Here is a 10,296-nt window from a genome sequence, read left to right on the forward strand (position 1 = left end):
GGACTACAGGATAAATGATGATTTTCTCTTCCTTCCCTATCCAGTATTGGCGCCACACACAGGGATAGGAATCCCTAGCATGGCCGGCCACAAGGGATAAGGGATAGAAGAGAATTTTGGTTCGAAATTCGAATTGGAGATAGAGATTTGATTCCTTCTAGAAGTTTGACTTTTACTATATAAATAAGAGAATAGTAGAAAATTGTGGACATAATTTTTGTGACAATTTTTTAGACAATTTTCGGACTGAATTTTTGCCATATTTTGACAGTGCTGGCCGAAATTCTCATGGTAGAGAGGAAGGAAAAATTTTTCTCCAAAAAATTTCACATCGTGCATGCGTTGGTGTTTGTGGAAATTCGAGTGTTTATTATAACCCGTTTTGTCTTATGTGTGCTCACACACACGTCTTCGTGGATTCTAGGAATTGATGTGGAAGACATTGGTTTTCTAAACACAAAGATTGGAGCAAGAACTGTTCGTGGTCAAAGAACTCAAGTTATCATCCGAGTCGGCTTCCAGGTATTTTTTCTGATTGAGTTCTTAATAAATGAATTAATGAGATTAATTTATTCGTGCATAAATTAATATAATCTATAGAGTATCTCAAAAGTTTTATGAAAATTTTTGTTATACACGATCCGTCTCTTCCCCGCACCACCACGCTTCCGCATCCGAATTCGATTCGGAGACCAACATCTTGATCTGATCATGAATTTGTTGAAGGTTTTTTCTTGATCAGCGAATTTTCGGCCCTCTTCCCCCAAATCAACCGAGGTATGGCCCTCCTCCAGGTGTTTAGTTGGTTTTTTTTTCTGTTTTTCAGATTATTTGTTCATAATTTCTCCCAACGAGTATATCTGATTTGGTATGTGATATGACGAAAATTTTTGGTTATTTTTTCTGTTTTTGATTTCCCTAATACTCGGTCTGTGATTGTGAAGGAAATTTGTTATTGATTTACAGTCCTATTGCTTGATTTTGTAACGATCGGTTTATATGGTTTCATTAATCCTACAGGTTAACGATGGGTTTATGAGTTTATATGATTTTAGTATGCGTAATAGGTGATGCTTGAAGAATCATCATGAAGCATCAAAATCTAATTTAAATCATGTAATTAGTTGACATGCGTTTGATCGACTTACAAAGAATAACAAGAACGATGCATTGCGTTTAAATCCTGTGATGTTGATTTTTTCAGTATGAACATGGTTAGTTGAAATTAGTTAAAATTAGTTGAAATGAGTTTGATCTTTCTTTTGCTGTTTTGGTGTTCTGGTGTTCTATTCTAGCTAACTTAGCTAGCTAGTCTTTCCAACTTTTGAATTGGAAGCACTAATGCACTCTTCTTTACAAACCTGCTTTTTACGAATTTTTTTTTTCTAGGCATGAGTTAATCATGTATGCTGAACATTTGAAATATGTGTGTTTTTGTGTGTATTCTGTGGTTTAGAAACGTTTTTGTATTTGGTTTTAGATCCGGTTATATATATTCTATTTTTTATAATTTTTTTTTATTTTTCGTCTTTGAAAAATAAAATAAAATAATAACGATGTAAAAAACTTATGAAATTTTACAAGCACGATCATCACATTTTTCTAGGCATGTCTAGAAAAAATGGCCTCAAAAAATGACAAAAAAATAAAACACTGTCAAAAAGCCACCGACCTGCGTAGTGTGGTGCCCAGGAGCCGGGATAGGTTAAAAATTTACGTTTTTATTTATGTTTTACATTCTAAAATTAATATATGATTTTTACGAATTAATGCAACAAGCGGTACCATTTTTTGATGAATATTCTATTTTTTTATTATTTTCTTTATTCTTCATTTTTTAAAAATAATATAAAATATAAGCGATGTCAAAAACTTATGAAATTTTGCAGACACGGTCGTTCAATGTTTCTGCGCATGTCTGCAAAAAATGGCCTCAAAAAATGACAAAAAAGAGTAAAACGCTGTCAAAAAGCCTCCGGCCCGCGTAATGAGGCGTCCAGGAGCCATGATGGGTCAAAAATATACATTTTTATTTATGGTTTGCATTCTAAAATTAATATATGATTTGTATGAATTAATGCAACAAGCGGTACCAGTTTTTGATGAATATTCTATTTTTTATGATTTTTTTTCATCTTTGAAAAACTAAAATAAAATAAAAAAATGACGTAAAAAACTTATCAAATTTTACAGACACGAACCTTACATTTTTCTATGCATGTTTGTAAAAAATGGCCTTAAAAATGACAAAAAAAAATAAAACGCTGTCAAAAAGTCTCCAGCCTGCATAGTGAGGCGCCCAGGGGCCGGGATAGGTCAAAATTTTATATTTTTATTTATGTTTTGCATTCTAAAATTAATATACGATTTGTATGAATTAATGCAACAAGCGGTACCAGTTTTTTACGAATATTCTATTTTTATGATTTTTTTTACTTTTCGTCTCTCAAAAATAAAATAAAATAAAATAACGACGTCAAAAACTTATGAAATTTTGCAGACACGATCCTTATATTTTTTTGGGCATGATTGCAAAAAATCGCCTAAAATGACCAAAAACAAATAAAATGCTGTCAAAAAGTCATCGGCCCGCGTAGTGGGACACCCAAGGGTCAGGATGGGTCAAAAATTTATATTTTTTTATGTTTTATATTTTAAAATTAATATACAATTTTTCAAAATTAATGCAACAAGCGGTACCAATTTTTGATGAATATTTTATGTTTTATGACTTTCTTTATTTTTCATCCTTGAAAAATAAAATAACAACGACGTCAAAAACATACGAAATTTTACATACAAGATCCTTACATTTTTTTGGACATGTTTACAAAAAATGGCATAAAAATGACAAAAAAAAAAAGATAAAACGCTATTAAAAAGCTCCTGACAAGCGTAGTGGAGCGCCAGGGGCCTGGATGTGTCAAAAATTTAAATTTTTATTTATGTTCTTCATTCTAAAATTAATATGTGATTTTTTAGAATTAATGCAACAAGCGGTATCAGTTTTTGATGAACAATCTATTTTTTATGATTTTTTTTATTTTTACTCTTTAAAAAATAAAATAAAGTGGAAACGACGTTAAAAACTTATGAAATTTTGCATACATGATCCTTACATTTTTCTCGGCATGTCCGCAAAAATTAGCCTCAAAAAATGACAAAAAAGGTAAAACGCAATCAAAAAGCCCCCGCCCTGCGTAGTGGGGCGCCCAGGGGCCGGGATAGGTGAAAAATTTATATTTTTATTTATGTTTTACATTTTAAAATTAATATACATTTTTTAGGAATTAATGCAACACACGGTACCATTTTTTTGATGAATATTCTCTTTTTGATGATTTTCTTTATTTTTCGTCTTTAAAATATAAAATAAAATAATAACGACGTCAAAAACTTATGAAATTTTGCATGCACGATCCTTACATTTTTCTAGGCATGTCTGAAAAAAAATGGCCGAAAAAATTGACAAGAAAAAGTAAAACGCTATTAAAAAGTCCCCAACCCGCGTAGTGGGGCACCCAGGGGCCGGGATGGGTTAAAAATTTACACTTTTATTTATGTTTTGCATTCTAAAAGTAATATTCAATTTGTAGGACTTAATGCAACAAGTGGTACCATTTTTTTATGAATATTCTATTTTTTATGATTTTCTTTATTCTTTGTTTTTGAAAAATAATATAAAATATAAACGACGTCAAAAACTTATGAAATTTTGCGGACACAATCGTTATATTTTTCTGGGCACGTCTGCACAAAATGACATCAAAAAATGACAAAAAAAGTAAAGCACTATCAAAAAGCCTCCGACCCACGTAGTGGGGCCCCCAAGGGCCAGGATGGTTCAAAAATTTACATTTTTATTTATGTTTTGCATTTGAAAATTAATATGTGATTTGTATGAATTAATGCAACAAGTGTTACCAGTTTTTCATGAATAATCTATTTTTTATTATTTTATTTATTTTTCATCTTTAAAAAATAAAATAAAATACAAACGACGCCAAAAACTTATGAAATTTTACAGGCACGGTCTTTACGTTTTTCTGGGCATATTTGCAAAAAATTGTCTCAAAAAATGACCAAAAAAAAAAGTAAAATGCAGTCAAAAAGCACCCGGCCCTCGTAGTGGGCGTCCAGGGGCTTAGATGTGTCAAAAATTTAGATTTTTATTTATGTTTTGCGTTCTAAAATTAGTATAAGCTTTTTAGGAATTAATGCAACAAGCAGTACAAATTTTTTGATGAATATTCTCTTTTTGCTGATTTTCTTTATTTTGCATCTTTGAAAGATAAAATAAAATAGAAACGACGTCACAAACTTATGAAATTTTACAGATACGATCCTTACATTTTTCTGGGCATTTCTGCAAAAAAAAAAACAAACAAAAAAAAACAAAAGGCCTCAAAAAATTAGAAAAAATGTAAAACGCTGCCAAAAGGGCCCCCAGCCCGCGTAATGGGGCTCCTAGGGGGCGGGATAGGTCAAAAATTTACATTTTTCTTTACGTTTTCATTCTAAACTTAATATACAATTTTTAGGAATTAATGCAACAAGCGAGACCATTTTTTTTATGAATATTCTATTTTTTATCATCTTCTTTATTTTTTATCTTTGAAAAATAAAATAAAATAGAAATGACATCAAAAACTTATGCAATTTTATAGACACGATACTTACATTTTTCTAGGCATGTCAGCAAAAAATGGCCTCCAAGAATGATTAAAAAAAAGTAAAACGCTATGAAAAAGCTCCCGGCCCGCGTAGTGGGACGCCCAGGGTCCGACATGGGTTAAAAATTTATATTTTTATTTATGTTTTGCATTCTAAAATTAATATACAATTTTTATGAATTAATGCAACAAGCGGTACCAGTTTTTTATGAATATTCTATTTTTTATGATTTTCTTTATTCTTCGTCATTTAAAATAATATAAAATAGAAACAACATAAAAAACTTATGAAATTTTGTAGACATGATCCTTACATTTTTCTGGGCATCTCTGCCAAAAATAGCCTTAAAATGACAAAAAAAGGTAAAACATTGTCAAAAGGGCCCACGGCCCGCGTAATGGGGCGCCTAGGGGCCAGGATCGGTAAAAAATTTATATTTTTATTTATGTTTTGCATTCTAAAATTAATATATGATTTTTAGGAATTAAGGCAACAAGCGGTACCATTTTTTGATGAATATTCTATTTTTTATGATTTTCTTTATCATTCGTCTTTGAAAAATAAGATAACATAGAAACGGTGTCAAAAACATATGAAATTTTACAGATACGATCCTTACATTTTTCTAGGCATTTCTGCAAAAAAAAAAAAAAAAGGCCTCAAAAAATTAGAAAAAAAAAAGTAAAACACTACCAAAAAGGCCCCCAGCCCGTGTAATGGGGCGCCAAGGGGACGGGATGGGTCAAAAATTTACATTTTTCTTTATGTTTTCATTCTAAACTTAATATACAATTTTTAGGAATTAATGTATCAAGCGATACCATTTTTTTATGAATATTCTATTTTTTATCATCTTCTTTATTTTTTATCTTTGAAAAATAAAATAAAATACAAATGACATCCAAAACTTATGCAATTTTATAGACACGATCCTTACATTTTTCTGGACATGTAAGCAAAAAATGCCCTCCAAAAATGATTAAAAAAAGTAAAATGCTATGAAAAAGCTCCGACCCGCGTAGTGGGACGCCCAGGGTCTGGCATGGGTTAAAAATTTACATTTTTATTTATGTTTTGCATTCCAAAATTAATATACAATTTTTAGGAATTAATGCAACAAGCGGTACCAATTTTTTATGAATATTCTATTTTTATGATTTTCTTTATTCTTCTTCATTTAAAAATAATATAAAATAGAAATGACGTCAAAAACTTATGAAATTTTGTAGATACGATCCTTACGTTTTTCTGTGCATCTCTGGCAAAAATAGCCTAAAAAAATGACAAAAAAGGTTAACCACTGTCAAAAGGGCCCACGGCCCGCGTAGTGGGGAGCCTAGGGGCCAGGATCGATAAAAAATTTATATTTTTATTTATGTTTTGTATTCTAAAATTAATATATGATTTTTAGGAATTAATGCAACAAGCGGTACCATTTTTTGATGAATATTATATTTTTTATTATTTTATTTATCATTCGTCTTTGAAAAATAATATAAAATAGAAACGGCATAAAAAACATATGAAACTCTACAGACAGGATCCTTACATTTTTTTTGCGCGTTCCTGCAAAAGATGGCCTCAAAAAAAGACAAAAAAAAATAAAACGCCGTCAAAAAGCCCCCGGCCTGCGTAGTGGGGCGCCTAGGGGCCGGGATGGGTCAAAAATTTATATTTTTATTTATGTTTTGCATTCTAAAATTAATATACGATTTTAGGAATTCATGAAACAAGCGGCCCAGTTTCTGATGAATATTCTATTTTTTATGATTTTCTTTCTTTTTCGTCTTTGAAAAATAAAATAAAGTTAAAACTGCGTCAAAAACTTATGAAATTTTGTAGACACGATTCTTTCATTTGTGTGGGTTGTCTCCAAAAAATAGATTCAAAAAATGATAAAAAAAAAAAGTAGTCACAAAACACCCAGCCCGCGTAGTGGGGCGCCCAGGGGCCGAGATGGGTCAAAAATTTACATTTTTATTTATGTTTGGCATTCTAAAATTGATATTCTATTTTAAAGAATTAATGCAACAAGTGTTACAAATTTTTAATGAATATTCTATTTTTATGATTTTCTTTATTTTTCATCGTTAAAAAATAAAATAAAATAATAACGACGTCAAAAACTTATGAAATTTTGCAGGAATGATCCTTACATTTTTCTGGGCATGTCCGAGAGAAATGGCCTAAAAAACTGACACAAAAAAGTAAAACGCTGTTAAAAACCCACCGGCCCGCGTAGTGGGTGCCCAAGGGCCGGGATGGGTCAAAAATTTATAAATTTATTTATGTTTTGTATTCTAAAATTAATATATGTTTTTTAGGAATTAATGAACGAACGGTACCATTTTGATGAATATAATATTTTTTACAATTTTCTTTATTTTTTGTCCTTCAAAAATAATATAAAATAGAAACGACATTAAAAACTTATGAAATTTTACAAACAAGATCCTCATATTTTCCTGGGCATGTATGCAAAAAATGGCCTTAAAAAGTGATAAAAAAAAGTAAGACGCTGTCACAAAACCCCAGCCCGCGTAGTGGGGCGCCCAGGGGCTGGGAGTGGTAAAAAATTTACATTTTTATTTCTTTTTTGCATTTCAAAATTAATACACGATTTTTAGCAATTAATGCAACAAGCGGTACTAGTTTTTTATGAATATTCTATTTTTTATGATTTTTTATATTTTTCATTATTGAAAAATAAAATAAAATAAAAATGACGTCAAAAACTTATGAAATTTTGCAGACATGATGCTTACATTTTTTTGGGCATGTCTGCAAAAAATAGACTCAAAAAATGACAAAAAAGTAAAACGCATTCAAAAAGCCCCCGACCCTCGTAGTGGAGGGCCCAGGCGCCAGGATGCGTAAAAAATTTACATTTTTATTTATATTTTGAATGCTCAAATTAATATATGATTTTTAGGAATTAGTGCAACAAGCGGTACCATTTTCTGATGAATATTCTATTTTTTATGATTTTCATTATTTTTTGTCTTTGAAAAATAAAATAAAATATAAACGAACTCAAAAACTTATGAAATTTTGCACACATAATCCTTACATTTTTTGGGCATGTCTGCAAACAATGGCCTCAAAAAAAGACAAGACAAAAGTAAAACGCTGTCAAAAAGCCCACCGCCCGCGTAGTGGGGCGCCCATGGGCCGGGATGTGTCAAAAATTTACATTTTTATTTATGTTTTGTATTCTAAAATTAATATACGATTTTTAGAAATTAATGCAACATGCGGTACCAGTTTTTGATGAATATTCTATTTTTTATGATTTTTTATATTTTTCATCTTTGAAAAATATAATAAAATTGAATAGAGGTAAAACACATATGATATTTTGCGTACACGATCTTTACATTTTCCTGGCCATGTCTGCAAAAAGTGGCCCCAAAAAATGACAAAAAAAGGGAAGCACTGTCAAAAAGCCCCCGGCCCGCGTAGTGGGGCGCCCAAGGGCCGGGATGGGTCAAATATTTATATTTTTATTTATGTTTTACATTCAAAAATTAATATACGATTTTTAGGAATTAATGGAACATGTGGTACAATTTTTTGATGAATATTCTATTTTTTTATAATTTTCTTTATTTTTCATCTTTGAAAAATAATATAAAATAAAAATGACGTCGAAAATTTATGAAATTTGACAAACACGATCCCTACATTTTTGTAGGCATGTCAGCAAAAAATGGACCTGAAAAATGATAAAAAAAATATTAAAACGTTGTCAAAAAGCCCCCGGCTCGCGTAGTGAAGCGCCTAGGGGCCGGGATGGGTGAAATATTTATATTTTTATTTATGTTTTGCATTCAGAAATTAACATATAATTTTTAGAAATTAATGCAACACGCGGTACCAGTTTTTGATGAATATTCTATTTTTTATGATTTTCTTTATTTTTTGTCTTTGACAAATAAAATAAAATAAGAACGACGTTAAAAACTTATTAAATTTTGCAAACACAATCCTTACATTTTTTGGGCATGTCTGCAAACAATGGCTGCAAAAAAAGACAAGACAAAAGTAAAACGCTGTCAAAAGGTCCACCGCCCGCGTAGTGGGGCGCCCAGGGGCCCAGATGTGTCACAAATTTACATTTTTATTTATGTTTTGTGTTCTAAAATTAATACATGGTTTTTGCGAATTAATACAACAAGTGGAACCATTTTTTAATGAATATTCTATTTTTTATGATTTTCCTTATTTTTCCTATTTAAAAAATAATATAAAATAGAAACGACGTAAAAAACTAATGAAATTTCGCGGACACGATCCTTACATTTTTTCTGGGCATGTCGGCAAGAAATGGCCTCAAAAAATGACAAAAAAAGTAAAACACTGTCAAAAATTCCCCGACTCGGGTAATGGGGCAGCCAAAGGTCGGGATGGCTAAAAAATTTAAGTTTTTATTTATGTTTTGCATTCTAAAATTAATATACGATTTTTAGAAATTAATGCAACAAGCGGTACCAGTTTTTGATGAATATTCTATTTTTTTATGATTTTTTATATTTTTCGTCTTTGAAAAATAATATAAAATAGAATAGAGGCAAAACACATATGATATTTTGCGTACACGATCTTTACATTTTCCTGGCCATGTCTGCAAAAAGTGGCCCTAAAAAATGACAAAAAAAGAAAAGCACTGTCAAAGAGCCCCCGACCCGCGTAGTGGGGCGCCCAAGGACCGGGATGGATCAAATATTTACATTTTTATTTATGTTTTGCATTCAAAAATTAATATACGATTTTTAGGAATTAATGGAATATGCGGTACAAGTTTTTGATGAATATTCTATTTTTTATGATTTTCTTTATTTTTCATCTTTCAAAAATAATATAAAATAGAAACGACGTCAAAAATTTATGAAATTTGACAAACACGATCCTTACATTTTTGTAGGCATGTCAGCAAAAAATGATAAAAAAAAATTAAAACGTTGTCAAAAAGCCACTGGCTCGCGTAGTGGGGCGCCCAGGGACCGGGATGGGTGAAATATTTATATTTTTATTTATGTTTTGCAGTAAAAAATTAACATACAATTTTTAGGAATTAATGCAACAAGTGATACCTGTTTTTGATGAATATTCTATTTTTTATGATTTTCTTTATTTTTTGTCTTTGACAAATAAAATAAAATAAGAACGACGTTAAAAACTTATGAAATTTTGCAGACACGATCCTTACATTTTTCTGGCCATGTCTGTAAAATACGGCCTAGAAAAATGACAAAAAAAAAAGAAAAACGCTATCAAAACGCCTTCAGCCTGCGTAGTGGGGCGCCCATGGGCCGGGATGGGTCAAAAATTTATATTTTCATATATGTTTTGCATTCTAAAATTAATATACGATTTTAAAAATTAATGCAATAAGCGGTACGAGTTTTTGATGAATATTCCATTTTGTATGATTTTCTATATTTTTAATCTTTGAAAAATAAAATAAAATAAAAACGACGTAAAAAACTTATGAAATTTTGCAGACACGATCCTAACATTTTTTTGGCCATGTCCGCAAAAAATGGCCTTAAAATGACAAAAAAAGTAAAATACTGTCAAAAAGTCACCGCCCCGCGTGGTGCAGCGCCCAAAGGCAGGAAT

At 30.8% G+C, this 10,296-nt stretch overlaps 1 long non-coding RNA gene across 1 annotated transcript in view; it reads left to right on the top strand.

Annotated features, from left to right (window-relative positions):
- The window catches only part of LOC112092870, a 3,009-nt gene extending 2,547 nt beyond the window's left edge, over positions 1-462 (top strand). Inside the window, exon 3 of the long non-coding RNA XR_002902793.1 lies at positions 425-462. This is a non-coding gene — a long non-coding RNA (uncharacterized LOC112092870). The remainder of the gene's footprint in view (positions 1-424) is intronic.
- Positions 463-10,296: the final 9,834 nt, after the last annotated feature.

This window comes from Morus notabilis, unplaced genomic scaffold (genome assembly GCF_000414095.1).
Source record: "Morus notabilis unplaced genomic scaffold, ASM41409v2 Scaffold629, whole genome shotgun sequence".
NCBI classification, from domain to species: domain Eukaryota; kingdom Viridiplantae; phylum Streptophyta; class Magnoliopsida; order Rosales; family Moraceae; genus Morus; species Morus notabilis.